This window comes from Anser brachyrhynchus (assembly GCF_964034855.1).
Source record: "Anser brachyrhynchus genome assembly, chromosome: 1".
Taxonomy (NCBI): domain Eukaryota; kingdom Metazoa; phylum Chordata; class Aves; order Anseriformes; family Anatidae; genus Anser; species Anser brachyrhynchus.
The window spans coordinates 120505647-120531683 of record NC_137694.1 but is presented as its reverse complement, the minus strand read 5'-3'; the positions used below and the strand labels follow the sequence as shown (position 1 = coordinate 120531683).

The following is a 26037-nucleotide window of genomic DNA, read 5'->3' as shown; positions in this document are numbered from 1 at the left end:
CCTTTCCTTTTTCCTTTCCTTTCCTTTTTCCTTTCCTTTCCTTTTTCCTTTCCTTTCCTTTCCTTTCCTTTCCTTTCCTTTCCTTTCCTTTCCTTTCCTTTCCTTTCCTTTCCTTTCCTTTCCTTTCCTTTCCTTTCCTTTCTTTTTTTTTTTTTTAAAACTTTTCTTTTTTTTGTTCTCTCATGGCTGGCATGGACTACAGAAAAACCTGCCTGGCAGGTAGCTCCATGTGAGGAGCACACCTGAACGCTGGGAACCCCCAGGAGCTTGGTGGCCATCTGTCAGCACCAGCAGGCAGAAAGCGAGGAGCTGGAGCACACCTGCAGCCTCCCGAAAGCCAGACAGAGAGAAAGGAGGCTCCTGAAGGGGTATCAGCAGCTGTTCCCAGAGCGTGCCACACTGAAAAAGTTGCTGTGATGATAAAACTAGAGGCCAGAATGAAGAAGTGAAATAATGCTGATCTCAAATACAGGCCAAAAAGGAGGAGTTTGAAGAAAAACATCAGGGGACCAAATGCAGGGATATATGGAGACACAAGATAGTCACACACACTGAAACTCAATGTGTAAGTGAAGCCCTGATGTTAAGCACACAGCAAGGGAAAAATATAGCTGTAGGGCAGAAGTTGTAGGTGCACACTAAAAATACTGCTGAGCCTTCCCTTGGAGATCTGGAGAAGTACCAGGCTGCACGGGGCCAAGGTGCTGCCAGTGGGAACCTGGGTCTCCATCATACTCAGGGCTTTGGGGACCATGCCTGCAAGCTGCCCTGTGCTCCCAAAGATACCAAAGATCATGGCCAGGGGAACAGAAAGAAATGTGTGGCAGGGCCACAGGATCAGGCCCCACCAAAGTAGTGGCCAGGACTTTTGGGACAGTCACGGCAGGACTGAGTACACATATCTTGGTTAATGGGAGAGTATTTAAATCTGCATTGAGACCACGGTTGTTTTACCAGGGCTTAGGAGCTGGAACGTGGCGAGAGCAAGGGGACCGAAGTAAATTTTATCAATTCAACTTAAATCAATTTGCATTTGATTTGGTCAACCAGTCCCAATGCCTGTACAGATATTTGCATTTCAGAGGGAAAAATGGATTATTGTGAGTTAAGTCAAATGAGAGAGGAATTCACTCCAGCCCAGATCAGACAGGTGGTGCTCATGCCTGGGCTGGACTTGTCTGCAAAGCTGTTGTCCCTTTGTACTTAAAGGACTATACGTGGGAAGCTGAGTTAATTCTTGCATCTCAGCTGAAGGACAGTCACCTCTAGCTGAGGACAAACAGGTGTGCAAACTGATTGCCTTTTAAGCTAAATCAGTGTGAACCACTCTTAAGCCAATTTAAACATCTTAGAAATATGTTTCTAGAAAGATCTTATATTTTGCTGTTGCTTGATTGCATCAGCTTAAAATTCACCTTTCAATCAAATTGGTAGAAGTTCACATGTAGTCTAGTCTTCATGCTCCACGGTTCTCAAAAATTAATACAGCCTCAGTCTGAAGATGAATGAACAGGAGGGAAAAAAGCTTTATCTTAGACAGTAATCCTGAGTGTGACTCTGATCTTCTCCAAGTTTAACCTAACGCACTGATATCAAAGCAGATTTTCTCCCTTTACATAGAAATAAATTTGATCAGTGGTTAGGCTGTTAATTTGGAATTACTCAAACAGATGTAAGGTTTTTATAACATTACCAGTTTCTTAGTAGTTGAAAAATGAAACTTTACATTAGTGTCAGAGTTGTGGGGGAGAAGCAGAATGAAGAATGGAAAAAGATAATAATATTTGCCCACGGCAGACGATTAAAGAGCAATCTACTTTAACAGTGTCACCTATATAATTTCTCCTGTCTACCCTTGCCACAGTTTTCCTCACCTCAGGGGCAGAGTTGGCATTCTTATCAGAGCTCCTAAATGCTTTCTTGTTTCTGTGAGGTGCTTTGAATATATTTATATGTATTATACACAGAAAGCCAAAAGTAAATCCACCCCCAAACTCCACAGAAAAACACAATGAAGTTAGGCCACTGCTGGTAGCAGAGAGGGAGTTGAATGTTGTTGCACAGCCACTGCCTTTCTGCTCTTAGACAGCAGAGTGGGCGCATTGCTTTGGCAAAGTGAAAACTGTTACTTGATTTTTCATACATGTTAATGTAGTACATGTGTTTTCTTAAAGATACCATCAGCTTCTCTTTCCTGCTCATTTATTCAGCAAACTTTCCTGCGTGTGAGAGAAAAATAACCTTTAATTTTCAGCAATCTGGATTTCTTAAGTTAATATCTCATAAAACGCTGTTTTATGTTCAAAAAGCCTGAGCTCCTCATAGTAGTTTGTACAAACAGTTTCTATAAAGGATGTGTCTGAAACGATACATTTGTTTTGGATAAGCTGTGTACAAGTTCTTCTGTCTTTTGGTGTTAGCCACTGTATTCTGAAATTGAAGCATGGTTCTGCTATCCCGCCAGCCTGCTAAACTTAATAGTGTGACAAGCTCCCCCCACATCACTAACATCACACTACTGCATCATTAACATTGAGTGTATATTTGAGAGCAACAATTTATTGTGCAATCAGTCAAGACACCTAGTCTATTTGGCTAGTGTCTCTTGTTCCAGTGTTGCCTTGCCAAAAGATGCCAGTCCTTGGTCAGGTTCACTCCTCCCGGAGGCTGATCGCAGAGCTCCCATTGATTTCCATGAAAAGGTGACGTGCTTCTGCAAGGAGACTCCAGTTAAGAGCAGTTATTTGGAGGAAGAAGGAAACCTGCTGCTGCCACAGTGCAACACAGAAATAAGTACGGAAGGACAAGATTTATCTGAAAACAGAATATGAATAAAGTCATTAATCTGCCATGTCTACGTGTTTTTCAAGTTGTCTGCTTTGGTTTGGCCTTTCTTTCTCTTATCACATAGGTTACAGAATCTGTTACATTAAATATTTGAAATAGTAATCCATGTAGCTAGGGATAAAAATATTAGATGCAACAATTAATTTAAAATACACAAAATGAGCACACCCTTTGAAAAACTCAGGCTTTGTGTTTTATGGCCCCAGCTTGTGGCAATTGACTGTCTATCAAAGACACTGAGGATTTATGGCTGGATTTAAGAGCTAGTTTCAGGTACATTCTAGCCATGAAACAGCATCACCAGTGCCTCACTTAAAACATACAGAGGGAATAACTTCATGAGTATTTTTCAGAAATGTGGCCTTAAAGCGGCTGCATTTCATTCTGAACCTTTGTTTTGCATTTTGTAACCAGTGAAGAGTAACAAGCTTTTCACTCCTGCTGGTAGTTGTGAATAGGATAAATGATCTCCCAAAGATGCATGTTGACAGATTCCTATTTTTAGCTTCTGCCTCTTTCCTCTGTCTTCCTGGAAATTTTACAAGGGTGCCCATTGCTTTGGTGCCTGAAAACGTCGTTCTTTGAAGCATTCTCTTTGGCCTCTGATATTAGCTTTTGGGTTAGACTCACCTCCATGGATAAATATAAGGCTAGTTTACACAAGGAGTAAATATGAGACCATAGCCTCTTTCAGAGGCTTAGACAAAGGTGCCAGTTATATGGGATGAAACCATTAGGCAGTTCTTAATGTGTATTTGACTATTTCTTGTCATTTTCTTACACATGATTTAATTACATAGCATTTATTTGGCTTACAGGAAGCTACTTTTAGTATCTTTAATACCACTGCTGGATATCCAAGTGCATTAAACTTATTTCAGAACTGTATGGCACCACAGAACATTTATAATGTAAGCTCTGTATAAGAAATTCTGAGTTAATCATAACAACACTTTTCATTTCACTTCACTGTTACAAGCACATCCTCCTCTGGCATAACATTAGAGACATCACTAAATGTTTGAAAATGAAAAGGCAAAGCTAAAATGCTGTTATTAGTCTACCTTTCAGTGCCAATATATTTTCAAACAAGCCTTATGGCTTTGGTGATGGAAAACTGTCTGTTCTCAAGTCTTTCTTAAGGTTTTAAATTCAGCCCAGGCTGATGTGTCCAAAAGTCATCACCCATTTGACTTGTCTCTGGTTAGCTATAGTATTTAGAGCTGTAGAGGTGAGCTGTGTGGCTGTCTGTCACAATTGGCATCTGCACCAGAAGTCTTACCAACAACTGGGTACTGAATACAAATGCTCTCTCAGGCCTACATCATCATCAGTTATTCTAATATATTTGTCTGTCAGTCCCCATAACATATATCAGATTTGTTTACACTGAAATGTATGACAGCTGAGTGCTTAATTTGGGATTAGGCAGAAGCATTATTCATTTCTAAGCCCTGAAGAAGCAGGTCAGAGACCTGGAGGTTTGACAGGGCCTCCTGTGGAGACCGCATCTCCCACGAGGTGTGGATTGCAGCTGGAGGGAGAGCAGAGCCCATGACTTCAGGGGTAAACTAGTGGACAGCACAGGATAAGTAGTCTGGGAGACACAAAATTCTTGTCAATCACCCAAAATAGTAGAACAACTGGCCGAAATGTTCTAGCAAGACTTTGAATATGACTTAAGAAGTCAAAGGAGTGTAGTGGGTTTATGTGGCAAGGTTTTGGTAGCAGGGGGCTGCAGGGATGGCTTCTGTGAGAAGGATCCAGAAGCTGCCCCATGTTAGATCAGGGCCAGTTTCAGGCAGCTCCAAATGGACCAGAGCTGACCCAGTAAGCGATATTGTTTGTGCCTCTGTGAGAGCATATTTAAGACAGGTGAAAAAAGCTGCTGGGGAACAGCAGCTGGGGGAGGGAGAGGAGGGAGAAACAACCTTGCAGGTGCCAAGGTGAGTGCAGCAGGAGGGCAGGAGGTGCTCCAGGCAGGCAGCAGCAGTTCCCCTGCGGCCTGTGCAGGGAGAGGCCCCCGGTGGAGCAGGCTGTCCCCCTGCAGCCCATGGGTCCCACACGGAGCAGATCTCCACGCTGCAGCCCGTGGAGGAGCCCACGTGGAGCAGGTGGATGTGGCCTGGAGGAGGCTGCGGCCCATGGAGAGCCCCCGCAGGAGCAGGCCCCGGGCCGGAGCTGCAGCCCGTGGAGAGGAGCCCACGCAGGAGCAGGGGGTCTGGGGGGAGCTGCCGCCCGCCCGTGGGGGACCCGTGCTGGAGCAGTTTGCTCCTGGGGGATGGACGGACCCCGTGGTACGGAGCCGTGTGGGAGCAGTGCTGGAAGAGCTGCTGCCTGTGGGCAGCCCCCGCAGGCTCAGTTCGGGAAGGACGGCATCCCGTGGGAGGGACCCCACGTGGAGCAGGGGCAGAGAGGGACCGTGAGGGAGCGGCGGAGACGAAGCGTCAGGGGCTGACCCCATTCCCCATTGCCCATTCTCTTGCGTTGCTCAGGGGGAGGAGGTGCATGAGGGTGGATGGGGGAAGGTGGTTTTAGTTCGCTTTTAGTTTCTCACTGCTCAAGCTTGTTAGTAATAGACAATGAATTTATTTAATCTCCCTAAGCTGAGTCTGTTTTGCTCATCACAATAATTGGTGAGTGATCTCCCTGTCCTTATCTCAACCCTTGAGCTCTTTTCCATTGTATGTTCTCACCCTTTCCATTTGAGGAGGGGCAATGAGAGAGCAGTTGAGGTGGAGCTCAGCTGCCCACCTGAGTAAAACCACCACAAGGAGAAAAGCTAGCCAGCCTCATTACAGTAGAATCTATTTTGCTGATTTTTTAATGGAGTATGGGATAAAGTCAAATACTTTAACACCTTCCATTACACTAGACAAATTAAGGGCCTTTGAGGAATTTCTCTCTACTTTCTCTGTTTTCAGTATTACTGATCGTAAGCAAATGTTGTAAATAATCAAATTGATGACAGAATGCACAGGAGAATATTTTAAACTTAAATATTAGAAAAACAAAAGACAGGAAAATGGAAAAAATGAAAAAGATCAAACAGTATAAAAGTTTTCACAATCTGATGGATATGCAAGTTAGAAGATGAATTCTACAAAAAATCTTTTAATGCTTTGTAGATTGTGAATTTCTCTTTGACAGAAGAATAAATAATACTTTTATATTTTCTTCATATGCATAAAAAAGCTAGAATATTAGAAAAAGTGATACTTGAGCTGTTTAATTAGCTTCCATCCTGGAGTGCTCTTTTTCATGTATAGGAGATCTGAACTGTATTAAAATACTCTCAGTATTGAAAAATACAGCCTGCTGAGTAAAAAGCCCTTTCTGACATGTGCAGGACTTCTGAAGATCCTTTTGCAAGTAGTTTGGGCATGTTTACACCTTTCTTCTGAGCATACTGAACAAATACGTAACTTTGTCAATGTTGGGAGTGATAATACTTTAAATAAGTCTGTGTGGAGCTACCACAGCTAGTTCTTAGCCAGCTGTGTGGGGAATTGTCCTTTTGAAGCAAATATTCACCAGTGGAACTAAAAGTGGCAAGGCTTGTAACTTTTGATGGCATCACTTAAAAAATGAGACTTACTTTTTTTATTTTTATTGCCGTTGAGTCCTTTTCCTAAATTATCTGTCAGCTGTCATGACTCACATTTTCCTGGTAGAAAGAAGGAAAAATCCATCCAAGGAAGGAAGGAGATCCCTTCCCAGAATATTTCAGTTCTTTTTGACACTCTTCTGAACTGGAGAAGAGCCAAATTCTTTTACTGGGGTGATGGGCTGTGTCATAACAGATACTAGTTGGAAACAACTGGCTTACTTTTCAGATATTCAAACATCATTGACTTAAAAATACAACCTGTTACAATTACTTTGACTGAACATCCATTCAGGCTGACCAAAAAAGCCAGCATCCGAGGCCACAGGGTGGGACAACCTAGTCTCTGTTTTTCCAGGTACAATGTCACAGCTCAGTCACAAAGTCATGGCTAATTAAATAAAAAAGCAGTTCAACAAAATGTCTTTGGCTTTTGATTTCTAAACCAAAATCAACACCTAAGGCATTTCAGAAACATGACTCTTTTAAACATGACACTTTTTTTTTTTTTTTTTTTTTTTTTTTGTCCCAGGGGCCCTCTGGTGTTGGTTACTGGCTTGCTTTAACCTACGTGTAGCTAAGGTGTTGATAACTGCTGTTCTCTAAAAACAGATCAGAGACTGTGGCTTTCTACTCTCTCCATTTGCTATTCGAAGGACAGGATTGGGCCAACCCCTGCCTCTGTATGAGGTAAGGTTTGGAAAGATGCAAGCAGTTCCTCTAATTTCCCCTAGAGTAGACAAAACCTTTGTTCTGCCAGGGACAAAAAATGGTCCAGCAGTTTCACTGCCTGCTTTCTGCCCAAATGCCTGCAAGGAATGCTTTAATGCTTCATCAGGGAGTTATAGTGCAACCTTCTTCACAGTATGTGCCCTCACCAGTGAAAAGCGTGCCACTCAGCTTTCGATGAATGTAGTAAGTTCTTTAAATAAATTAATTTTGCCTTTTTTTTTTTCCAGCTTGCTGAGGGTTTGCCCCTTGTAAAATCTGGTGAGGTTTCTGCCCATTCGATCATGAAGTCTGATTTCTGTTATCAGAAATGGTTGAAAAGATGCAGTCATTCATAACAAGGAGAAGGGAGGGAACAAGACTTTGTTGCCTTTAGAATTGAAGCTATGATTTTTTCTAATGGCATCATAAGCGCACAGATAGTCACGATAGTCTTCTGGTGACTCTGGTATTCTCCACACCAGAATAGTAAAACAAAGTATGTTTGTGACTAGCACAAAGCAGTCACTAGCATCAGTTCTGCTTCTGAGAGCACGCCCCACGTAGGCTTTACGTTCTCTTCAAAATGCACATACACCACAGGGGAGTAGGAGGCGTGGGTTGCAGCCAACGCTCCCATGGCTTCCTCATTGTTCCTGTGATGGGGCTAAGAAAAGGCTCATCTGGTAGTTTTGTAAGCTCAGGAGCAGAAGCAATGGACTGAGTGTTGCTGCATTTAATAAAGAGCAGAAGTCAATTACAGCACCGCCCAGGAGGAAGGGTAATTGGGGCAGGAGGTTCAGTGGAACGTCCTTGCCAATTCTCCCTTTTGTTCAGCACAGTATTACCTTCAGTTATGTATTTAGTTACATATTCAATATCCTGAATATAGGCCATGCTGTGGAAGAAATCTACCTGGAGCTTGAGTTTTAAAAGCAAATTCATATTTGAATAATTCCAATACAAAAGACCTCTTAATTTTTGTTGAAGAAGTATTCTTATTTCTTTCCATGGTTGTATAACACACACTAATGTGAGGGAGCTCTTTGTTCTCTCTGTCGAGGCTGCTGTACCTCTGCGCAATGCAGAACTACCTTGGCTCATTGTACCGACATTAAGAAAATGAAGCTTTTGTCTGCAGACTATGAGGGGTGCTGTCTGCCAAGAATGATGAGAGTTAAGTCATGAGGGCAGAAATTGAAGTTTTAAGGTGGGCTTTTGGTTTGCCTGTCTGAATTAGTTATAACTCTTGCTGGCAAAGAAACCAGAGCAGCATAGCAGATAGCCCAGGGTTACAATGATCAATACAGCAAAGTGATAAAGCAAGTCCTGAAGTGTGAGGTAAGGGCGCTCAGATCTTTTAGCAAGGCTTCTTACAGGAGGAGACTGATTCTTTCCCTTTGTTAAAATCTGCTAAGTCCCTATGTATCTCCTTTGGAAATATATGAATTCTTATCATTATCATTATTACATTGTCAGGTGCCACACAAACCTGGAAGAAAAAGATGCCAGTTTGCCTGGGAAATGTTTGGTGTCAGAATGAGAGGCAGCTGTCAGAGGCAGTCAGGAGATAAAGGAACAGAAAGAAAGAGTGAAAACTATTTATCAGCAGGAGAAACGATGGGCTCAGCAAACCAGGAATTTTTGAACCATTGACTTTCATTGTTGCTGATGAAAAAGATGGTTTTCCACTAAGTTACAAAAAACCCATCAACTTCAAAAGGAAGTAACTTGTGCTTTTAAGCACAAATGTGCAGAGGTGACCTGATGCAATAGCACTACAGAACGCTTCCTAAAGCCTACTTAGGTTGCAACTTGCTTTGGTTAGCGCTTATTTATTTATGTAATGACAACAGACAGTTTTACAAGTCTTAGACTCAGTCACACATCACCATCATTGGTATGAAAGCGTTCTAGTGATATTAGGCTAGGAAAGAAAACCAATTGAGAGCATGTGTGCACTCACAGGCTACTGCTGGAACTGCTGCATGTTGTGTCAAGCCAAAAGATGGTTGCTTTTCTGTAGCATGAATCTGAAGCTCTACTAATGTGTGCTCTTGCTAGTTGCTTGCAGAAGTCAACATTAACATTTGTACTCCAGATGTAAGCCCAGAGTGTGGTTTAGTGCTGCAGTAATGGCATATTGTCCACTTGCAGCCAAGCTAATTTGTGTACCTGTAAAAGCTATCCAGGGATGCTGCAAGGTGCCAAGCACATACCTTCTGGTGCATTATCTGAGTCAATGTTTGCCTGCCAGATGAGAGACTTACTTTGGATGCTTTGCTGGGTTTCACAACATTTAACTCTACACTGTAGGCATTGACCCCAGCCCCAATCACCCTTGTCTCTCTATATGGCAACTGGAAGAAACAGGCAGCTCTAGGGTACAATATGACTCAACTATTTTGGATGTCCCCTCTTCACAAGATAGAACAGCTATTTATCTCTGTGGACTAGGAAGGAACCTTGGCAACAAGCTCAGATGTAGCAGTCAACAACATAGACATACATACTTAGTTTGATGATTTCCATGTTAGATCTTGTCTGCTTGCTCAGAAGATCCTTGGTGAGCAGCCTGAGTGAGGCGGGTTGGCCATGCCTGGCCACCCAAGGGTGCTGGGCTACCTCACAGTGATTGCTTGGCCTCATCACACACACACTGACCATCCAGCTTGTTAGGATGGTGGAAGACAGGAAGGAAGAGCCAACTGAGTCTCCTGTGATGCCTTTTGGCATGAATGAAGTGCATTTCTGGGTGCTTCTGTCTTCGTTCTGCCCCCCGAGCATGAACTGCAATCAACTGAGAATGAAAAGACACTGGAGAATGTAGGGGATATTAACTTCCACAAGAAAGAAATTCTGTCATATCCAAAGGATGTAATCTGGATGCCCCCCTGGATCCCAGACAAGACTGTTCTTCTATTTAGATCATATGGGTGCTGCGTGCAGGGGAACCATCCTGACCGGTGAGCAGAGACTTACCAAGGAGGCGGCCCATGTCTGTGTGTCTGCTCGTGCAGCTGCAGGAAACCAGAAGGGAGAAGCAAGTGCTGTGGGTGGCCTCGTGTTCTCCCCAAAATGCAGTGTCTGTGAGCATGCAGCACACCTGCTCTGCTCCAGCCCTGAGGAGGAAGCCTGCATCTGCTAAGGGAGGAAACTGGCCTTTAGCAAAGTGCTGTGCAAATGTATATAGTACATAGAAGGGTAACTGTTGTTTAAGTATTTCCTTAATGGGGCCTCCTATGGTCCCAGTGTGGTAGGAAATGGCAGACCTTCCCATTCCCTTGTTCAGGTGCTTTTATGCCACAGAATAACCCAGATGTGCCTTCCCCATAATTAGGCCTTACAGGCCATCTGACCCCTTGCCCCCTGCCACTGGCAGCCCTGCTTCCCCATTAAGCCCCGTGCAAAGGCGCAGTGGCACAACCGGCTTCCTCTTCATTGGGTGCATAGAGAAGCTTAAGGGTGGCTGCAGAAAAGAAACTGGAGCAGGAATAAACAGATCCAAACAGTCCTTAGCAAAACAAATAAGATGTACACTAGGAGCCTGTGTGCATCACCTGTGCCCTCCCGCTCTGCAACCCCTTCTCCTGGAGGCTACAGGAGGCTTGGCTGATTTGTGCCCTGCTCCGCTGCTCTTTGCTGAAGTGTGGGATCCTCCTCCAGCAAGCAATCAGTCAATGGCAAATGAACAGGGAAGGCCGTTGAGGCTTCACTAACTGCATTCATTACAAACGTTGTAATTGTAAAGATTTGCTATAATTCAGTTAGCTGCCCTAAAACCCTTGGCAAGCCACATTATTGAAATGATTATTGTTACAAGATTGTTGTAAATTGGAGTCAATCATCCAGACGTGAAATTGTCTTTTATATTTCTGTGTGGTAGGCAAAAGTCTTCTTATTTTTATTTCGTTAAATTAAAATCTCCTGGTTATAGTACCTGGAGTACTGTGTAGGACAATGGGATCCTCCCACCCACCTCTCAGAATAACAAATAAAACTTATCTCATAAACAGAAGAACACTGAATCCTCCTAATGTGAGAGCCCACACTGTTTCTCCCAGCAGCTTTTTTGGTGTTGTTAAAAAAACAGCTGTCAGGGATTACCTAAGTACAGCTGGCACTGGTTTGCAGAGGAAATAGGCAGCGGGACTGGACCAGAACTTTACCTGCACCCCGTGGGAATGACTGCTAAACAAGCAAACCAGTTAAGGAAAATCATATGTGCACATATCCAGACACATTTCCAAGAACATATCAGGGAAAAGTAATTAATACATTTTCGAAGTTTCACCTTATTTTTATCGGTTATAAATTGGTGAGCTGTTGTGACAGCCCTGTGCAAGATGGTCTGCTGATTATTTTAAGAAGAGGATCTCTGGATTTGAAGTGGTAGAGAAGCATTGGACTTGCCCATCTCTTAAGGTTCTGCAAATCTTTCCTGGTGTTCAGGCTTGGTGTTTATCCCAAACTGAGGAAACGTGATCCTCGCCTCTGCTGCTGGTCTTATTGTGTTGCTTTGTGGCTTGAACTGCTGTGGCTGTCATGCGGTAGATTTTGTGCAGGAGATCTTGTGCAATTAGGACATGTCAACTCTTGCGGCCATAGGCACCTGAAGGGGTGGAGATTATTCTCATCATTACAAATGCCAGCTCAAGGGTGGCAGTTTCACCTAAAGGGACTTTGTGTTCTACCTAAAATGGTTGAAAGATACCCCAGTTAAAACTTTTTCTGTTGATTTGGTCAGGTGCTGGTGCAGGCTTTGATATGAACAGTCAGTCTTCTTTGGTCAGAGAAGAACATCTATAAACAGGGTAAGTTTTAGAGCGGGTAAAATATAGCCAGCATAGTTGCTCTTAACACTCTTTTGGTGTTAGTGTGCTTTCCCTGAGGTGGGCTACCAGCTCAGTCAAAAAGAAAAGCAATCTCTAAGCTCTGGGTGAGCTGTGTTTCCCAGAGGAGCAGGAAAGTGCGAAGGAGAGAGAATTTTTTATCAGTGGGTACCTCTTTAGACCGTATGCCCAGTTTCCTGCCTAAAGAAGGACAGATATCTTTAATCATGTGCTTGTACTGCAGGAGCAAAAAGAATCAGTTTTGATGCCCTTTGTTGCTTCTTGGTCAAGTGATAGCACCTGGTGCTGCTGTGGAAACTGTGGAAACAGACACTTCAGCTGTTCATTGCAAAACCCTTACAATTCTTCCTCTGATAAGCAAAAGTTCTTGATGTTTTGAAGCTGAAAGCACAGCTAGATTCCAGCAGCTGTCATGAAAACAGTGGGAAATGGGGCAGAATGTGGCTACCTTCTGCTTCTAGAAGCAGAGGGATGCTCTTGGTGCTTCCCATCCCCTGTGGGAGCAAAACTCCTCCCTTTTTCTCTGCCTGGTGCAGAGAAACCATGCAGTCCAAGAAAGTCTGGAGAGGGAGAAGTGGAAAAACGCAGTGTTTCTGGTCTGGATTTATGTGGTCTGCCAGCCTCCCCTGGCAGTACAGGAAGGTATCATGTTGGAGATCACCCCACTGCTCTCTCCAAGAAGGACCGTTCCCTCCCCACCACTGAGAAGCTCCCCAGCCTAGGTGGAGCGTCACTGAGAAGCTATGTTTTGTCCATTTCTCTCCCTTCTGGAACAAAGGTATCATGTTTTGGAGGATGAAGAAGTGACCTCACCCCTCCACCTCTTCTATTTCTGGCTGGCAAACAGCGCATACTGCTCCTCGAGCCTATCTCCATGCAACACCAGCTAGGGCTTGGGTGGCTGTGACAAACACCCCAGTAACGCCTTTTGGACATTTTTCTTCTGCTTATGCCTTTTTATTGTCCCTGGATGCATGCTGTCACCACATAGTGTGCTCTGCTGCATTAGCACCATGTAACCTGCCAGACGAGAAAGAGCTTCAGCATTAATTGTTTGGCTGTGACTCTTCCCTGCTCTCAGGTCACTCAGAAGTTTGTTGGTGTGTGACTCTCGAGGGTCCTTCAAACCACTACAGCTTTCATGAGCATCTCTCGAGTACTGCCTACCATGCCTCTCCTACCTCACACTGAAAAAGCAGGTGACTTAACTGTGGCAGCAGGGAAAGATATTGAGAAGAAATTCACCAGAAAAAGAAATTATTATCTTCCTAAACAGAAAAGGTGTTATAACTTCAGGGAGGAAATACCAGATCAGGCCTGTGGACGATACTCCAACCTAGAGCCTAGGAGCCAGTTGTGGAATTTTAATTGTATGAGCCTACACTATAATAAGTGTATTTTTCTTTTTACTTCACTTTTCTGTATTCAGCTGAAGCTGATGCTATTGTATCCATGAGACCAAATATAACTCCAACTCATTACCTCCCTTGGGGAGAAAGAAACATCAAATGCCTGGCAGATGAATTTGGGGTAAAGCTAAAAGTGAAAAGTGGTTAATTTCAAAGTGGGCAGTGAGAGTGCTGGTCAAATCGGGAGCCTGATACATCACTGAGCTGAATATAAAGATCTTCCTTTTTTTTTTTTTTTTCTTTTTTTCCCCTCTTCTGAATCAAAAGATTTCATAGGCATTTAAATAAAACTGAAGTGATATAATTAGTACAAGCCCACGAGAAGTGATTAAATTAATAACTATGGCTAGTGCTATAGCTGCATAATGGAAGCCTTCAGTTTTTATTAATTACATGTTTGAAAATCTGGATTAAATAACCAAACTAATAAGTCAAAACACCAATGTAAGATCCAAAGGACCACGGCATTGTCACTCTGTATAGCAGGGCACCAATTCAATGCCTAATTGATACAAGAGCTGTAATAACAGAGAGCATGTTTAATTAATAAGGCTCCTAATCAGTCATGAAACTTTTAACAGTTCCTAGTGCTGTGAAATTGTTGTAGTTTACATCCTGCATGCTACCAAGTGTCAGATCTCCGCAGGCCACGCGTAACATTGGGTTGGTAGGTGTGCACGAGCAAAGACGTGTCACCGTGCTGCAAAGGATGAGGCTGCCTTGTGTGTCCTGGCGAGCTCAGTGTTCATGCCTTGGGGGCAAACGGCTGGAGACTGCTTAACCTTGTTCATGGAGGAAGACCCACACGCCATGGGGATGACTTAGGGGAGACAGAGCAATTGGGTTGGCCCTCAAAGAGGCCTGGCTGGAGGGCAATTTTGCTGGACACATGCAGCACATCTTTATGAGCATACTGCAAAAGCAAAATTCATATTTGAAGGTGTTTTGCTATCCCGCAGGTTAAAAAGATTGGAATTTTCCTTTGGTTTTGCTTTTGCCGAAGAGGAGCAGGGCAAAATGTAGAGAGCCCAAGCAGTCGAGGTGAAGAGGCTGAAATGAGTGGTGGGGAAGCCTATATTGGTTCTTCTCTCATTAGCTCCCACTCCTGATCTTTATTGCTGAGTCTAACAGGCACTCACAGACTGATCGTCTTGAGAAGGAGCTCTCTCAGCATTTTATAGACTTTTCAGGCAGGAACTTTCTATATTAAAGAACAGTGTTCACTTTAATGCTCAAGCCATATGCCAGAATTTATCATCCTTCCCATTTAAAGCAGTTCATCTAAATTTGATCCCAGACTTGTGCAATAAAAAGTATAATTAAAGGTGAATGTAAAAATTATTGAACAAATATAATAAAAGGTCAATTAAAATTATCAGTGAGAAGTTAAAAAAGTGCAAGAAACTAATGCTAACAAGTCTCCTAAACTATTACTACAGCAAATATATTTAATCATTCAGATGCCATACTTTTTTACCTCTTGCACGGAACTATAAGCAATACTGTTAAGTCAAGGACACATTCTGTGTATTTTTTCTCTAATACCTAGAAAGATTAATTGGAAGGATAAGTTGCTGTTAGTATAGGCTTCTGCTCTTTCTCTTAAAATTGGCATACCCATGGCAGCAATTCACTTGCTGAAGAGAACAGCTTATTTAACATTTCCTTCATGGATTTATTTTCCTCATGAATATATCTAATACTTTTTTTTTTTGTAAAGCTCATGTAATTTTTCAGCATTCCCAATTTCCCATAAAAAGAGGCTCCAAAGCTTAATTCAGTGATCTGACAGCTGTGCTTTTCTATGCGAACCTGCTACCTGCAAGATTCGCTCTTAACTGGTGTTAGAAGAGACAGTGGAAATCATTCTCTTTTCTTTCTCTCCATGTTGCCTATTCACCAAAAACTATTCTTGTTTGCAGAAGAGCTGTCTATCAGTCTGAGCACTGCATGAGGTCATCCTCCATTGTAAGATTAATGGGAAGAAGGTTCTAGGGAAAACACCTGGCTATCTGCAATGTTAACTGCAGAGAGGTGCTATAGCCTGTGACTGAGTTATGTGGTGACTAGGGGACTTCGAAGGAGGTAGAGAGCTGGATAACTGTTTCTTGGAAGAAAGTTAGCTTTGAACTGCAAAGACACAGGATATGTGAAGAGAAACTAAATAGAGGAACTGTATCAGTAAGATGGAACCAGACTGATCAGAAAGTAATTTAACAACCAGATATGACAAATGAAAGCATTTATTTTAAATACTTCATGAATCTGAAAATATCAGATCCAGTACATTATGTAAATTGAGAAGAGCATTTAATCTGTGGTATGTTTTTCTTTGCACCAGCCTGCTAATCTGAAATGTATTGCCATTAGCAGGTGTGTTGTCGTGAAACTTCTGAGTCTTCTGGCTGTGATCAAAGGTGGAGTAGGCTGCAAATGGTGATTAATGAAGATACTGTACTGACTCTTTTTTTTTCTTCAGTGAGCTAAAGCTGAGAATTTGTTTTTAATCCTTTACAAAGACAAAATCAAGAAGCAGCTAAACCAGGCAACAAATAAGCAGACACTTCTTTGTGTGCATGAGATACAGCAAATAGGATAAAAGCTATTCCTGGGTTCAGTGGTGTTTGTTGTTTAACACCTATATATTCTCTAATGGCAGTGGCTGCTGCTCGGTTAATATACTTGACTCGTTTGGTTCGCTGGCTTGTGGCTTTGCTTTGCGGAAGCATTCAAAAGCTCACTGATGAAAGGAGTACATCAGAGCGAAGCTGAAGATGGGGTGGATGTTTTGAAGCTAACTCAAAACCTCCTAGTTGTAGGAGGGTGGTTAAAGTCTCCAATTTTCTAAAGTTACTTTCTGGTTCGACGTGTGGGTACTTAGTACTTAAAATCCCTTACAGTGCTTTGTGCCATTCAGTGGCTATGCCCAATACAGAAACCACTGCTGTGAGGAAAGGTCAGTGCCTCATGTCCAGAGCCATCAAGAAGATGATGGTTAGCTGCAGAGGTTTTGGGGAACTATTGATATTCCCTTCTGCTGTGATTCCCTCAGAGCTGCAGCAGGTCAGGGCTATCCCGGGAGTAGAAAGGGACAAGGGATATGTGGTGATGACTGGAGACTGCCAGGTTATGGGAGAACTGCAAAGCTGTGCTTGCTCCAGGCTCTGAAATAGCTTCTGGTGTCTCCACTGCTGATGAACACCACTAACTTTTCTCTTCGGAGCCTTGTTTAAGTCAGCGCTGGGGGTCAAGGACCTCACTTGATAATAACCTTAGGTAAACAGGAATTCCTTTCCTGTAGCAGCTATGTTTTGGCAGAGCAATCATTTGCTTGAGAAGAGACCGCTGCTGAGGGAATAGCATCTCCTCTTTTTTATCCTTTACTGTAATGTCCATGTGAAAGATGTGATGCAAATGTTGGTTTTGGAGAAAAACTCTGGCTAAAATCCTGACCCCCACTGAAGTCAATGGCAGCATTCCTACATATTTCAGAGGGGCCAGAGACTTGTCCTCTATCCTTCTGTTCCCAGCTTCTTCATCCTGGAGAAAATGTTTGTTCAAACCAACAAATGTGATACATTCATGATCATAAAGGGGGAAAACATAAAACAAACAAATGAACAACAATAACAAAAAAAAAACACACACAAAAAAATGAAAGCAATGTTAAGAAAGATTGCAATGGCATGAGAATGCCTGACAATGTGAGGGGTGGGGGCTTTTCTCGGGAATAGGGCCAGCTGGCTTCCAGACACAGTCTATTGGGCAAGCTGAGCTAATAGTGTGGTGAAAAATGCAGAGAAATAGCAAAGAGAAATGTCCAAAGCTTGGGGGTATTAGAAAATGCAATAATAAACTCAACTTTAGGAGGAAATATGCTGGCAGTGTTTTTTTCCCCTCTTCCCTATTTTATCTTCTTTGATTTTTCCAGCTGGCTCATCTAGCTGAAATTTGAACTGTGTCTGACTTCAAGTTCCTTTCAGGATATTGTGGAATATTTTACATAGCAGTCTGTCTGTCTGACAAAGCAAGATTGTGAAATCTGTAAACCACAATGTCCTTACCGCCACAATGAAAACATAAATGATAACACTGCCCCATTACCCCATTAATGGTTGCAGTACAACTCCCACTTGTGGTCTCCATGACTTGGGAGAAAACTATATATGCTGGCTGAATATTTTAGCAGATATAATAGCAGACTAATGTTGGGAATTTTTGGGGGAAGGGAGCATGGTATGAAAACAAACATGATCAATGGCTAAAAAATGCAGTGTGCTAACAAACATTAATAAGTGCTTACTAGAATGGACTTGAATCAAACCTTTAACTCCAGCAGATCATGAAGTATGGTGGGAGTTTGGAGTCCAACCTCAGATCTGCCATCTTGTCAACCTCTCTTTGCAAGGGATTGAACCACACCCACAAAGCTCAAGGTCTGTCTATTAAGAGGCCTGTTGGACACGGAGAATGAAAAAAAATGTAGCCTGCATGGAAAAAAACTCCTTTGTTTGGAAGCATGTAAAGACAAAGACGGTTGAGGAAATATATTGCAGAGGTGTTTTATTGCCTTTTCAGATAATTTCTGTTGAGTTTATTTTATGAGCTTTGGCCACGTTTTTACATTACTAGTGAATAAAGCTCTCATTGTTCAACGGGAGTCATCTGGTGACTCATGAATTTCTTCAAATGCTGCTTAAAAAAACCTTCATGTGATATTGCGAATGCTACTATATAGAGCTACAGGCCTACAGAAAATGAACCGCTGTTGAGCTTGATCAGTTACTGGACTGGGGAGGCTCAGACAATTCAAGATTGATGGCCACAAGGAAGAAGCAAGAGTATGGCATCATCTCTGCTCCTCATGGTAAATAAATCTCCTTGATTTTGTGTCACAAATGCTGATTCTGTGCTTCCAGCTCAGGACTCATTCTGGTTCTATGAGTTGAATTTAAAGTGCGTTTAAGTTATTTTTTAATGAATGTTTGCTCTCTCCCTCTTTCAGGGAACACAAGCCTGGACACGCCTTACATAAAACTTGCTGATAACAGGGAAGTCAAAGGATGTTTGGCTGGGCAAACAACTGCTTTACATGATTTGCCTAATTTTCTAGGTCATTCTGTATGAAGTGAGTCTTTTAAACCCAGCTTCTCTAACAGCTTCACAGTTGTGTGCTCAGGAGGCTCCTGGGTATTCCGTCTGTCTGCAGCCCAAGCAGCATGATGCTTTCGAGGAAAAGTGCCCTTCCTGTCTGGGTGAGTGACTACAGTCCAAAGTGCAGCTGTTGTTATTTTCAAAAAGTTGATGCGAGGGCAGAAGTGCACCAAGCCACTTTATAAACCAGCTGTGGCTTAACTTCCACTGAAACATTTTCATTGTACTGTTCAACTTGTGTATTAGTAAAATGTTAAAAGGGTGATGTCTCACTCCTCCCCAGAGGAGTATCTGGTAATCTTGTAGATCAGCTTTTGCCTTATTAAACCAAAACCATGTCTATTGCTCACTTTTTCTTCCTCTAGCTTGCTGTTTCATTATGTAGTATGTTATGGGCAATTCAGAAATACAGTACATTGTTCCCTGGTAAAAACTGCTTCAGGTAAGTAGAACTTAGATCCAAGTCAATGTTTACTAAAAGAGGTTGGTAAAGATTTTTTTTTTTTCAACTTCTGAAGAATATCTTTACACACACTATTGACATGGGAAATGTACCCTGCCAGGGTCAGTCTGGGGAGCAAAGAAAGGAAAAGTTTCTGGAAATCTGAACCCACGTTTAGAAATGAGAGTTTGAGACTGGGATTTTATACCCATACATATACAGGGGGGACAAATCGCATTGGCTGCTGTGATAGACTCTCCCAAGGGAGGTTGCCCCTTACTTTGTTCCCTACTACTACGTATCTTGCCTTAGCCTTAAGTGGGGTCTGGATGGAGCAAATTCCACAAAGCATATTGGGGAATTTGAGAGCTGCAACCTCCTGCAGGGTGCTCTCACATTAAAACGTTTCCCACAACATCCTTTGTCTGTGAGATTTTGCTGCATTTCCTATTTGCATTCTACAGTTCTTGCTGCTGTGTGGTGCTTTCACGCAGATGGTTATTGCGCGCCTGGAAGCACAAGGGAGGAACCAGAGAGACGAGCTTATACTACACCAGAGAAAAAAAATGCATCTTCAGTGGCAGCAGGGCCTTTAGGAAAGATCAACACTGAAGATCTTTTCCCTTTTCTGCATAACACTGATATATTAGGGAGAAATAGGGAGGGCAGACAATATCAGTATAATCCCCTTCTTGACTCTGAAATAGAGAATCAGGAGACATCTGTAAGTGGTCCCTCCTGGAGCTGGATAAGGTGATGTGTGCATTGACCATAAAGGTCTAAATAGCTGATCAAAATGTGGTTACAGACACTCAGGATGACCAGATTTTCAGGGGTGCTAAGCACTAATAAACGCCTCTGAAGCCAATGGGATTTGTGTGACCGGGTTGCCTTTGCAAATTAAGCATTATAAAACTGAGCCATGTTTTAATACAGCTTTAAAAATACGTTAAAATGAACACCTCGCAACCCCAAGTACTGAGCAATTTTACATGCAACGCATTAAGAAAAGATAAAAATGAACCTAATGCACCATAACTTATAATATTTAGTGAAAATATTGATATTTCTGTCCTAAACACTGTGCCTCTAATAAGGACACAAAACTATGAGCAATTTACATCCAAATCAATGCATTGACAAAACAGCAAATCTTCAAATTACCAAACAATTCAAAGTTAGTGTATTTCTCCATGTAACCTTTCCTATTACTTGCAGAAAACAAAGTCCTACTTACTCATGTGAATGCAACAGCTGACCAGTCAATAGTTAAATATCCTTGTAAGTCTGCCGATGCTCTATTACAAGTTGTCTGATTGATAATCCTACAAAGCTTCCTCAGTTTAAAAGGGCAATCCTCGAACAAATCTTTCTCAGGTTAATGCCTGAATGTCAACTTCTGTCAGTGCCTGCATGCTGTTTGCAGCCATGTATCCCCTAAAATGAGGCCCTGGGAGCACCTCCATACCCCGTTCTTGTACCCCTTGGCTCCAACACAACCCCGCATCATTGCAAGTTCCTAAAATGGGCATGGGCATACCTCTTTTACTGCCATGTTACACCCCTAGCGCTGCAGACAAGCATTTCTTCCCTCTTCAGAGAACCTGTGACCTGGAGCCTGGAGCTCTACTATCAACTGTGGCAAGCAAAGGCTACATGCTCTCTCCTTGGCCTTTCCAGAAAGCAGTAAGGGTGCACCAAGAAGGAAGTCCACTTTGCTGTACCACATCTGGCAAATGGTTGAATGGTAAACTGTCACACGAAGGAACTATGTTTGTGCATCCACTTCTTACATAATTGCTACTGAATGAATCAGTCAGTTGCCCCTGTGAGTGATTTTGAATATTCAGTATGAGTTGAGTTGACACAACTAGCAGTGAAACAGATGCTTTGTTTTTCCTTCCCCTTCTGCAGGAACAGTTCCAAGCCACCATTGCCTTACTGTGAAACATGTGCCCGACCACAGGACTGGGTCAGTAAGGTCAGTGAATAACTCCTCTGGACACAGTCCTAGCAAGATCCATTTTTCACGGGACATGGGTAGGAAAGGATCTGAAATCTTATCCTTCTGACTGTGGGTTTTGAAGGAAAGGTAAGCTGTTTGTGGTTCTCAGAACTACCTTTTTAAGATATGAAAACTGAGTTTTCCCATACAATTTAACATTTCCTCTGCTTTCAATCACAGGAAACATCAGGTGGCAGTGACTTTTCATTACTGATCGTCTGAGCTACATTTTTCATTAATGTAACTCCTGGCCCCCAGCCCCAATTCCTGGAGAGGAAACAACAGACATCAATTAATTCTGTAGAGAGTACAGGGGATTACATAATGGTAACATGGGAAAACCAAACCAAACCTTTATCCAGCTATAATCCTGCCACAGTTCAGCTAAAGATTTCATCATTCTGACTAATAGGATTAACACACACACCAAGGGGCTCCAATTGTCTAGTATCACTGCCTTATTCATTTAAGTGCTGGCCAGTTTCAGAGCCAGGGGAGATCCCTGAAAGGGTACCAGTACCAAGCAACACATACTTTCTATTTTTGAGGAATGAATCTGAAGAAATCTTACTAGGACATTTGTTGTTAAAGGGGTAAAGTTATTCAGTATGGAAGTCAAGGTCATGGGAATAATTTCCTGTAGGTCCTGTAGATAATTTCCATGCTTGGCAGCGTTCCCCTCTTTAGTTCCAGTTTGTGATTTTTTTATTCTCCTTAGTTAAAGCTTCTGCTTGACTTCATGCAACCTCAAATGCCAGCCCACTCTTTTTTTACTAGCTAAGTAAATACTAGAACTTTGCTTCATGAAGTGATAATGTTGGTGTGCAGCAATGTCCGACAGAGCTCTGAGAGCCAGGAGCCACAGAGGCCTCTATGCCAGAGCCCACCCAACCAACCCCAGCACAAGAGCAGGGCAGGCCCAGAGATCATAGGCAGGCTCCAACAAGTGTCTGGATCACCAGACAAGCTCATGTTGATGAGACATGAGGTCCAAGGTCAAGCTAGCAAGTCAATCAACAGGTCAGATCCAGTGAATGCCAGTCAGGTCCAGACAGACAAGGGAGGCCCAAGGTCAACCTGTGAAGTCAGTCCCTCGGTCAGGGCCTGCCAGGCAGAGACACAGTTGTGGCTGAGCTGGAGCACACTCATTTCACAAGGCTCATACGTAAACTCCAACTCAGTGAATGCTCAGCACTGAGCTTAAATATCCTATGGAAGAGGGTATGGGTAGAGGCCCAGATTAGTTTTCTCAAGGCTGTTAAGATCTGGTGTCTCACTTGTTCCGTTCTACTCTCTCCAACACCACAGCAATTCATTGGTAACTCATAGATAACACCTGTGGAAAGAAATCGTCCCAGTGAATATTCCTGATTAATTTTTAATATATAAAAAATTACATAAAAATTCACTTTGTCAACAGAATGATCTCTTTCTTGTTATGATTGAGACCAATGAAGTGCAACGACTGTGTCTGTGAGGGTCTCTATTAGGGATTCATTGGTTTTCTTTGTCAAAAGATGTTCCTTTAGTGAATACATATTAGAGATATATGAATTGTAGACTTTAAAATCCTGGAAACTAATATCCAGTACTATTTGAAAACTGAATGTTGTATTTCCTCTACATTTGTGTATCCACGTTATACCATGACACTGACTGAGGGTCATGAGTTAAGCTGTTGCTGCGCTATCCACAATGACAACATGGGCTGAAGTGATGCCACTTGCCACAGACACCTTACGTAGGGACCAGTGCTTATGTCTTTAGTCTTATGGAGCTGGCAGAAGGGTACCACTGCTCTGATTTCTCTGAGACACTCAGCAGTGTATGGTACTACAAAGCAAAAAAAAAAAAAAAAACAAAACACGCAAGAGACAGAAAATTGCTCTAATTTAACTTGGACATGTACAGTCTCTTCAAAGAGGAGATTCAGTCTATTAGATTCATCTGTAGTTTTGTTCCAGCCACTCAGCTGAAAGGGGGTTAAGCTGGAGGCAAACAGTGATTCAATTTTATGACCAGACTGAAAATACAAATAAATCTATCGCTCCTGTGTGCTAACTGTAATGCATGCTCAAGTGCAGAATGCTTTAATTGGATATAATAGCTCCGGGTCTGGACTTATATACATGCACATCAAATCACTCCTTTTAAACCATAAAGTGCTATTCAAATAATTATTTTATTAGTGTCTTCATCTTCCTGTATGGAAATGTGGAGCATATGACAAGCCCATCAAATGCCTACAGCCATCACCCTGATAGTGTTATTAAATAAGAAAAAGAAAAGGCATTATATTTTTGATGTACTGGCTGAGAACACTCAGGAGGCTGAACTGGAGACTGCTGTTGTATTTGTCATCCTGGTGACTGCCTAATGGGAAACATAGAAGACCAGCAAAGTGTGGGAAAAATGACACATTGTTGAGGACTGAAGTCTGAGCACCGGGGCTAAGAAATTACAAGCAGTGACTAACACTAAATATTTGACAACAGTGCAGAAAAACAGCTTATTTCTTCCAGGGAACAGGCTGATGACTATGAACAAAGTTCCAAGTTTCTTTGAGTGATTAGAAACTGGTAGCGTTGTGGGTGCCACATCCTAAAAGTCCTGGAGAAAAATATGGGCAATGCAGCTGCCAGCTAGTTCATGGAGAGCAGCTGCAGGAGGGAAAAAAAAAAAAAAAAAAAAGCCTCTCTTCTCCTTGCCCTTTCAGACCTTTCAGATGGATGAAAACTTTCATGAAAGACCCCCTGTGAAGGAGGATTGGGTTTCAGCATAAAGAATTGGGTTTGCAGTTTCCAAGCAGATATGTGCAGAGGAAACAGTAAGGAAACTCTGATCCCTGAATGGAAAAACTCCCAAATTTCCTGAATATCCCACTCAAAGGAAATGTTGCTTCTCCTCCCTGTGAGAAGTGCTCAGGGTAATGTAGAGCAGTGGAGAGTGAGGATGTCTGTTCTCATAGACCAGGAGCTGGTGCTTCGATCTTCTGGTTTAAAATTGCTGCGGAATGGGCTTTTCTGAGTGAGAAAGTCTCCTGTTCAAAAGGTGGAGAGAAAGAAAGGGAAAAGGAGCTGCAAACAGGAGCTGAAAAAGGGCAATCACATGTGAAAGAACATCATTGAAAGGGCATGGCAAATGCTTGAGCTGGGTTGCTCATTTATTTAGTAATTTTGTTGTCAAGACGCTAGGATGAGGAGAGTCTTGATTAGTTTTGTTGCTTCCTAATATCAGTAAGCAGTGCTTTACAACAAACAAAGTACAGGGAAATACCCTTCTTGCTATGGAAACTGTGTGGAGATTTACATCAGTTTAAGGAGCCCTGCCTCTGCAAGTTCTTTGATTTCCAAACAGAAATAACAGTGGGGTTTTTTTTTGGTTTTTTTTTGTTTTGTTTTTTAATAGGAATGTTCCTGATACACAACACACTTCTTCAGAAGTCTTTACTTCCCCAGGATTTCAGAGTAGCCTGCTGGGTGCTCAGTGGCAACACACAGGTAGCTGGGACTGTGACGAAGCAGCTGGCTTCGCTTTTGAAATATGCATAGCCTTTGTGCATTTGACTTAATTTTGGTTGTGAACAATCAAAATTCAGGAGAGTTATGAGAGGGATCCTATTTTCCTTTTCTCAGGAGAACCCACAGGAGTAAGACAGAGGAATATGGGTGTCTGTGTGAGAGAGAAGCTATTCCTCTCCTGGTACCATCTAATTCTGCCCCAAGTTTGCAGAGATCTGTTGTGTGCCTCCTCAATGACTGTTTTTGGGATGCATAAGCCAGAGACAAGGAAACAGAAGGGTTCAGATAAATGACTTTACTGAGCAAGCACTCAGGCATGGAGGAGATTTGGATGGCTGGACTGTGAAGCAGAACTGACCAGGAGCACCAGCTCCATCACAGATCCCATCAGGTACACCCATGCTCGCAGGTACACACTGTAACTTGGCTTTGGGAAGTGGTTGGTGAAAGAGATTGATTCATTCTTAATTTGCCTTTCCTCTGTTTAATAGCCCATATAACATGTAGTTTAAAGATATACACAAGCTAATTAGGAAAGATATATTCTGGATGGGAGTCGCAGCTGCACGATGTGAAATTCCTGCAATCAGTGAAAAAAAACCATAAGGGGCTTGTTTACACACTTCAGGCATCCAACTTTAGCTACGCTGCTGTGAATGGCTGAACTTGTGATATTCCATTCTTCCTTCACAGTAAATATTTCTGCAAGAACTTGTAATGCTGCTTGTAATACCTGTCATTAGGATGCTCTTGAAGTCTGGTTTGTGTGCTCAAAATCTTGACCATTGTTTCCAACAGGAGCTGTTGTTTGAATACAACATCGTTACAGATCCCCTGCAAAATTTGTTTCTTACCCTTAATATTTTCTCCCAGTGATATTGCTGGTATGATTTCTGGAGCTACTTCAGGTTCCATAGGTTTTCTCACCCTTAGATGAGGAATAATTTATTTTCCACTGCATCAAATCTTTCATTGTTTTGGTGCAAGCTCCCCTCTTCCCTTACAATACTTAAATGATTTCAAGTTTAAGATCTTTTGCTGTTTACCTCTATGGCATTCATTATCAGCAATTTATCATCTTACTGCATTTTTTCATATTTAATATTTCATATTTAAATGCACAATCAATGCATATAACAGTAACAAATCTAAAAAATGTTCATATAGCATATATTCCTTTTAATGTACTATGTTGTGTTTGTGTGTGCAATACTATACATAGTATACATATGACATGCATATACTGCACAGTATATACTATACTGTATATACAGTATATGCTGTACTGTATATATATAGCATACTATAGTATATGTATATACTGTAGTATGCTATATATATATACTATAAGTATACTATAGTATATGTATATATACTATAGAATACTATATATATAGTATATACTATACTGTATATACTATACATATACTATATACTATATACAGTATAGTATATACTGTGCAGTTGACTGTATTTGGTGCAGTATACAGG

The 26037-nt window shown here is 42.1% G+C and overlaps 1 long non-coding RNA gene across 1 annotated transcript in view; it reads left to right on the top strand.

Moving 5' to 3' along the window:
• The window catches only part of LOC308187470, a 55698-nt gene that overhangs the window by 16000 nt on the left and 13661 nt on the right, over positions 1-26037 (top strand). Inside the window, exons 3-8 of the long non-coding RNA XR_013944713.1 lie at positions 2615-4793; positions 8642-18291; positions 18430-18679; positions 20935-21112; positions 21206-21265; positions 24434-24937. This is a non-coding gene — a long non-coding RNA (uncharacterized lncRNA). The remainder of the gene's footprint in view (positions 1-2614; positions 4794-8641; positions 18292-18429; positions 18680-20934; positions 21113-21205; positions 21266-24433; positions 24938-26037) is intronic.